Source organism: Montipora foliosa, chromosome 2 (genome assembly GCF_036669935.1).
Source record: "Montipora foliosa isolate CH-2021 chromosome 2, ASM3666993v2, whole genome shotgun sequence".
NCBI lineage: Eukaryota > Metazoa > Cnidaria > Anthozoa > Scleractinia > Acroporidae > Montipora > Montipora foliosa.
Genome location: NC_090870.1, coordinates 41987733 through 41995232, shown reverse-complemented (window position 1 = coordinate 41995232; position 7500 = coordinate 41987733). Strand labels below are relative to the sequence as shown.

The following is a 7500-nucleotide window of genomic DNA, read 5'->3' as shown; positions in this document are numbered from 1 at the left end:
CTCTCTTTTATATGAAGTTTAATATTTTATTTCCATTGTTCCTGTTTACAATTTAAGTAATTAACATGTCATATAATATGACATGTTAATTACTTAAATTGTAAACAGGAACAACGGAAATAAATTCTTTTTCCTTCACAAAGTATGTGGTTCTATTTTTAGTCAGTCCTTTAGGGCATAGTTTCAAGTTTAAAAGCGGAAACGTTTTAGAACCCGAGTTTTTAGCTGTAATATCTGCTGTCTTAGTGATTAAATATAGATAATGGCCATGAGCTATAAAAAGATGGCAATTAAGGTAAACAAAAGTAGCATAACAGTTCATGAAAAGATACCAGAATTTCCCTGTTGTACTGCCTTGTTTAGTAGTATCAGTTGAGACAGTCCTCAAAATTTTAAAGTCATTGCTTTGTTGGGCCATTCCATGTTACGGACATTTACATCCGGAGAGCAAAATTTTGGAAATGAAACTATTTTTTACGAACTTATCTTTTGTAGTTTTTATTTAAAATTTGTACAAATATCCCTTACATGGTACTTAACTAGCAGCAGAAAAGAAACTTTGATTTCATTTACAAATGCTACCAATATGCTCATCTTAAACAGCGTTAAGGACATTACAAAAAAATTCAACCTACGATTTTTTATGTTCACTAGATACTACTATTCCTGTGAATTGACATGCCAGACGAAATTTCCTTAATAGTGAAATGAACAAAGGTGCTTCATAGTTTTTTTTAAAATAATGTTGCATCCCTTATTCTGTCCTTACATTTTGAGCTGGAGATAAAAAACTGCCGTTACGGACATTACATGTTTTTTGTTAGGGTTAGTTACACTGTGAATTGTGTTTTACAGAGATAAAGTTTAGGGCAAATTTAGATTTTTTCTAGTATAAACTTCTGTTAAATAACAATGCCAAAACTGTTAAATTGATCTAAATCAGGTTTAATTCTATGCTATTTCTCTCTTTTATTTGTACTGGTCACCAAAACTTTAGCCCTACACTTCTGTGTGCAAACATAACAGTGGTCTGACTGGCCTATGAGAAATGATTTGGATATTGTTTTCAAGAGAAGAGTGTTCTATGGCCCAAATTTATAGAGCTGCTTAGCACTGGACCATTCCATATTCCAAGCCTTGCTGAAATCACCAAATTGTTTAAGCATCTAACTAAGGAAACAGCCACATGTTTTTAAGTAAAACAAACAGTGATTACGAGCAGTCAAATCCCAAGGTTGAAAAGTGAGAGGTACCAACTGTGTGAACTGAAATGACTTTTTGCAAGCAATGTGTACTTGTTGAAAAATGTCCAAGATTTTTAAATTCAAAGTGGTGATTAATTAGCAATTTAAAATCACATTTAGATACATGTAGAGTACACAGTGTTACTGCAGTTAAAACAACTGAGCTGACTTTGTTACTATTGCTCTAATGTGTTGTTATTGTAAGCATTTGGAGGAAACTCTATATTATTCTCTATCCTCTATATTTTCTTTTCTATGAGATTGTATTTGCAGGTAAGTTCCTTATACAACATTTTTGCCTAAGAATTAAACTAAATATTTGACTATTTACATTTTAATAATGATATTACATTTGTACAGATTTATTTGTTCCTCCAATCCCCCTTTGCAAGAAACAAGGTTGGAAATTAGTAACCTCCATTTCATTGTGTCCCATCACACAACTGAAACTTCATTCTGAATGCAAAGCTACTCTACTTTCTTTGATTTCAGGCAGGATATTATAATTACATTCATAATGTAATGTCTGTAACGTTATGTCCGTAACTTGTTGCATTTTCTCAAGTGATTCACATTGTTGTTGCAAATTCTCAATGCTGTAGTTTGGGCCCCTTCAAGCTAAAAAAGGATCCCAGCTCATGACAAGATCTGGATTTTAATTGCGGAGAAAAAAGAAAAAAGGTCTGTTTTTGTTACGGACATTACGTAATGTCCGTAACAGAAATGTTTTTCAATATAATTCAGCAATAACATTCAAGATGGCCCAAAACCTATCTGAAACTTTAACTTTGTCTTGCATTGACTCAGTTTTTTTAACTTGATGAGATTTTTGAAATTAACGTGCCCTGCTATAATAATTTGAAATATTACAGCTTGATAGCTACTTAAGCAAGCTTCTCATTGGTCAACAATCAATGGCCCCTCTTTGCCGTTTACCACAAAACAAACTTTTGACAAATTATTTCCTGAACACTTTGGGGTATCCTCTTTCCAAATGTTGGGTATCAAAAGATATGTTTGAAATTTTGACATTTTAGCTACTCTAAAATGGAATGGCCCTGTTACCTTTTAAAAAATAAAATGTATAATTTCTGCTGTTCTTTTTTACCAATGCATTTTTGGGAGGAAGCTTGGGCTGGGGAATTTGCAGCCTTTTGACCAACAATAATGCGTGAGGAATGTGCACTTTTTTGACCCAGGATGACTTCCCTGGGGCCGGGCATTTGAACAGAAAAACTGATATGAGTTCAAATCCCCCGCCTATGCCCGGCCTCCCCCCCCAGCAGCTTAACATTGATAGGTGCATAAAATGGCCGAAAATTCATCACGCAAAACACAGTTACTGTAGTTCATGAATCACATTTAATTCAAATCTTCATAATTTCATGGGTCACGTTTAATTTAAAAAGTTCGTTCAAATGGACATGAAAAGATCTTACCACCTTTAATCACGAATCACGGATAAAAAAAACTTAAATCACGATTCGCGAGAAAACAAATCTCCCCATCACGCTTCACCTAAAAAGTATATATGACCCTCATAACAATTGCGAGTTAACAAGGCCTAATCAGAATAACAATGGTTCATTTGTCCTCTGCCATTTTAGTCTGGTATATGAAAGTCTACAAAAAAATTGCGGTCGCCAAGGCTCAAATTTCAGTCACATTGGTAACCAGCTGGTTGCAATTTCGGACCCTGTGAAGCTTGCATGAGCAGGTGAATTTTCACAAACTACAATCAATCATAGAATGAGGTAGATGACAAAATGTTGTTCTGGAAATTTTAGCCTTATGGTCTTTTCAACAAAAATTGCGAAAACCAAAAAAATGAAGTCTGGTGTTTTGTGTAATAATTTGCAAGCAAAAGATAAGATTTCGTCTTTCAACCTGAGATTAAAGTGAAATGTATTCTTGCCATAATTCTTGCCATATACCAGTTTATGTGCGTTATCAAAACAACCATAAACCTTTTAAAAGCAACAAAAGTTTACATTCACATTGCAAACCATGACAAATGGGAAAATCCAACAGAAAAATTGCTAATTTGGGAGTGCAGACGATTGACACGTGCAAGTTTCGTTTGCTATTTTCTGGTCGCCGTAAAACATTACCCATTGCATGGTTCCACGCCAACCAAAACTCAATAATGTTTGCGACCACCACGAACGAATTTTCATTACGGGATTTCTTCAGAAATTGAAAACAGAATTTAAAAATCGTTTTAGGACAAGAAAACTGTACAATAATTATTATTGATCGTAACGGATTGGGAGACATCTTACAAGAAATTCTGTGGTATGAGGAAAAAGCAGATAGACAGCTGAAAAGCGCCGTGCAGTATCCACTATCACCACAGTACACTGCTCGATTTTGCGAAAAGAAAACGAAATAGTCAATTAAACCGTGTTCCCCAGTGCTTAAATGCAAATTGTTAACTCAAGACGACCAGATGAACGACAGACTAATACATGCAAATGACCAACTCAATCCAACACTTCTCAGTTCCTGATTATAAACTTCAGCTTGTCAGCATTCAATTCAGATAAAATGAACAATAAAGTAAAACCCTGGGAAAACATATTACGATTATAAACGGCGATGGCATAACCAACAGATTCCTCCTGACAAAATATGGACCAGAGACCTCGCAGTCAGCAAGCACTTCCCTCACGCCATGCCGAGTTTAATATTAATTCCACGCAATAGTTTGTATTCACACCACAGGCGGAATGCATGCTTGTTTTGAAATAAACAGTAGCGATCGATAAGCATCAAATGCAAAAGTGTAATAAACATACCTTGATATCCTCAGCAAGAAGCTATGTTACGAGTTTTCTGTCCCCAAAACAATGAAAGAAGGGATCATTAAGCTTACTCTTGTACATCGTCTTCACATAATGCAGTTAGGGACAACTAGCCCAAAGAATTCAAATTACTCTCGCCTTTGTAAGCTTAAATTTCTCTCCTGAAAAGTGTAACATTTATAAAACGTCATAGTTAAACACGGCGTACTGTTCACATGATAACTATCGGATAATTTACGGCGGAAAATAGTGGCTGGCAAAACAATTTACGGTTCAAAGAACACAAACCTCACGAAAACCAATATCTGAAGTCCTCGCGAACCCTAAATATGCCACTGACACCAAAACTCAGGTGTATTTTCTTCGCAAAGTGTCGTTGCACTGTTTACGAATTTTCAGGGACTTCGTACTGTGAGCGTGTTTTGAGGTCGCGTTGTGACGTTGCCACGGAGAGCGAAAATCCCCCGTGTCACCTCCGCACTGTTGTTGAGCCTCCGGACCGGATGCAGGGATGAGTAATTAAATTATTTTTTCTAGTCTCTGAGCAACGACGCAGTTGATTGAAGAGTTTTAGTTTGACGTTATCGTTTAATATATGATATTTATATCCAAAGTCAACAAAATTTGTTTGTTTGAAGTCATAAAACGTGTGTATGTCAAATTGTTTTCCATTGTGCATAGTGCTAAAAACCCCTTGCCAGAATATTTCACACCATCAAACTTAAATCTGTAACATCTAGTTAAAGCTCGTATTATTATTTTCAATTGTTTTAAGAAGGAGTACTTCGTTTCTGAGTGATTGGAAATTACCTCTGAAGTACAGACAAATCAGTTTTGGCCACAGTAGCAAATTGAACTACTAGTATTTACTGTCTTTGCAGTAAGACTTATTTTGTTCCCGAACTATAAACCTAGTATGATATATCGTTAGCTATAATAATTTCTTCCCAAACCTAAAAGGCAAAAGCAGCTACTACTTTTTTCGCCGAAAAATCATTTGTAAGCTTTGATCTCGTGTCATATTAGACAAAAGAAGTTACTTGTTTTTTGTCAGTGCTCACGTGAAAACGCCATTAGCATTCGATGGCTCATTCGATGTATTTTTCCTTCCTTTTCATTGGCCGAGAGCCCACCACGTGACCGGCAAATAATGGCTGAAAATGTGTAACCACGTTCTAGTGTGAAAATGGCAGTTTTCAGAAAGTGATTAGGAATTGTGAAAAACAAATTCGGTGATCGAATGATAAAACAATTCAGAAATTGAACTCGGTTATCGCAAAATATTGTGATTTGTTAGTGGCTCAACCTAGCCCAATAATAAAATTATTATTAAATATTCGTCCAACGGTGACTGTTGTTGGAGAATAAAATGATTGCTCGAATATTTGGTTTTGATCAAACGAGTTGGTAAAGTTTCGAGTGTTAGCCCTTCGCGAGAGCTGATAGTTTCTTTTAAAACTAAAAGTGAACTAACCCCTTTATATCACTCAACTTGAATATTTTGTCTGTTTATAAGATGCAACAAATGATCTCAAAATTGGCTTTTTAGAAAGAATAGCATGATATCCGGATCCCGTGGAATCAAACTTGCGAAAATTGACATCATTAACCACTGGATTGCTATATCTTTGACAGCCTACCTGCACGCAATGAAAATGAAGAGTTCGATAGCTGGAAAGAACAAACTGCTGTTTTGTCTAAATGCCTCTTTCAAAAGCAAAACTCAAAAACTTGGCAATGATTCATCAATTATTGATTGTAGCTTTGATTTGGTGTCAAGTAAGAGGAGTTAATTAAATTTGCATGTCACCGCTCAGAGTTTAAATCACATTCTTATCGCTAACTGGATTTGTCTTTTCTTATCACGTAGTCTTTCTAAACGCTGCTATGTCTTTTATTTCGAATATAGATCTCACAACAATCTTTAAATAAAAGCCGCATGTTTTCTAAAGGTTTGGTTTTTTTTCCTTGTAGTTATCTGACCCTTAATTAAACTCCTTTTCACTGGGCCGCGTCTGTTTCGTCTTAATCTTCGACCTTCGCTTTTTAATTTCGTTACACGTGAATCCATCAATTTCTCAACTTTCAAGTGAGATGTACTATGCGTTGTTAAATTTTCAACCTCGGTTAATGCATTTCTCGTGCTCTGATTTGTTTACTCAATCTCGGTTATCAGCTCATATACCGTCGTTTGACATTATATGGCAATTGATTGCGCTAAGCGTTGCTAAGCTAAAATTTTTGGCCGGAAAGCGAAATTTCTCTCTCAATAAAGCAAAAGAAAAAAAACCCTTTTTGTGGAAAGTTTGGATCAATTCCGAAAACGTTTAGAAGTACGCGAGCGAAAGGCAAAAGATGTTTTTGTGATGAGCCTGCGTCTGTCCGACCAGAAGGTATTACACAACATCGCATCTTCATCATGTTTTTTTCGATTTGGCTCGGATTTTCTCGTTTTCTTCCTCGTATTTCGTACTTCCAAACTTTTGGAGTTTAAGGAATTAAATAAAACAATTATTCCATTCGCGCTTGTTGGACATGAGACTGATTATAGCCAACTCATATCCATCGCGCGCTCATGGAATAATTGTTAAGTATTCTTTCGGGATGGAACACAAAAAATGGGCTCGAAATGTACTTTAATACGAAAGTTCTACTGACTGGAAATAACTAGTCCATACAACTGCAATAAGCAAGACTTTTTATTAATAATTCATTTATCCAACAAGCCAGTGTGAAGCTACCCTGCGAGCAGTTGGTTTCTGCTACGCTTCCCGAGAGAGAAACCACTGCGAGCAACGAAAATCGCTTATTCCACGTTTGGTGACTTTTGTCAGGCAGGGTTTAAATTTCGCGGATTTTTCCAGCAACGAGGGTACCTCTTCGATGTTTCGTTAATACTGAAGGACTTACAAATAAAATCGTTTGCTGGAAGATTGCTACCTGGCAGGCTTTGCCGAATCCCCCTTTCAACCCAATTGCAAGTTTTTGTACTACCCGCGGAGGGAACTCGACTCTAGGGAAGATATCTGTTTACAAATATTGCTATTCAAATGTGCCAACCACAGGAACAAAAGACCCTTTGTTTCGGCAGCCAGTGAGGCTCTGGTTGGCACATTAATGACAATAGATGACGTCAACGATATCTTCCCTATTGTGTATGGAAACTGTGTCAAGGTAGAAAGAGCAGCCCTAATTTAAGCCTAGTTTACCTTAAGCCCCAGAAGAAGTTATAGGAATAGGCCACTTTGGAAAATACCATAATACTCTTTGTTTGTCCCACCAAATTTTGCATAAGCATTGTTTCCATTTTCTCTTGGGACTTACAATGGTCCCAAGAGAAAACAAAAACAATGCTTATGCAAAATTTGGGGGGGACAAACAAAGAGTATTATGGTATTTTCCAAAGTGGCCTATTGAAGGGATCATAAATGCCGAGGATATCTATGGTATTT

The 7500-nt window shown here is 36.3% G+C and overlaps 1 protein-coding gene and 1 long non-coding RNA gene across 2 annotated transcripts in view; both read right to left on the bottom strand.

Moving 5' to 3' along the window:
• Nucleotides 1–4536, bottom strand: part of LOC137993139 (uncharacterized protein C1orf21-like) — a 14268-nt gene extending 9732 nt beyond the window's left edge. The window contains exons 1-2 of the mRNA XM_068838822.1: nt 4337–4536; nt 4043–4209 (exon numbers count right to left, since the gene is read on the bottom strand). The gene's annotated coding sequence lies outside the window, so the exon portion shown is untranslated. The remainder of the gene's footprint in view (nt 1–4042; nt 4210–4336) is intronic.
• Nucleotides 4537–6733: 2197 nt separating this feature from the next.
• LOC137993137 (uncharacterized) overlaps nt 6734–7500 on the bottom strand; it is a 6780-nt gene continuing 6013 nt past the window's right edge. Inside the window, exon 4 of the long non-coding RNA XR_011121816.1 lies at nt 6734–7500. This exon is cut by the window's right edge and continues 1534 nt beyond it. This is a non-coding gene — a long non-coding RNA (uncharacterized lncRNA).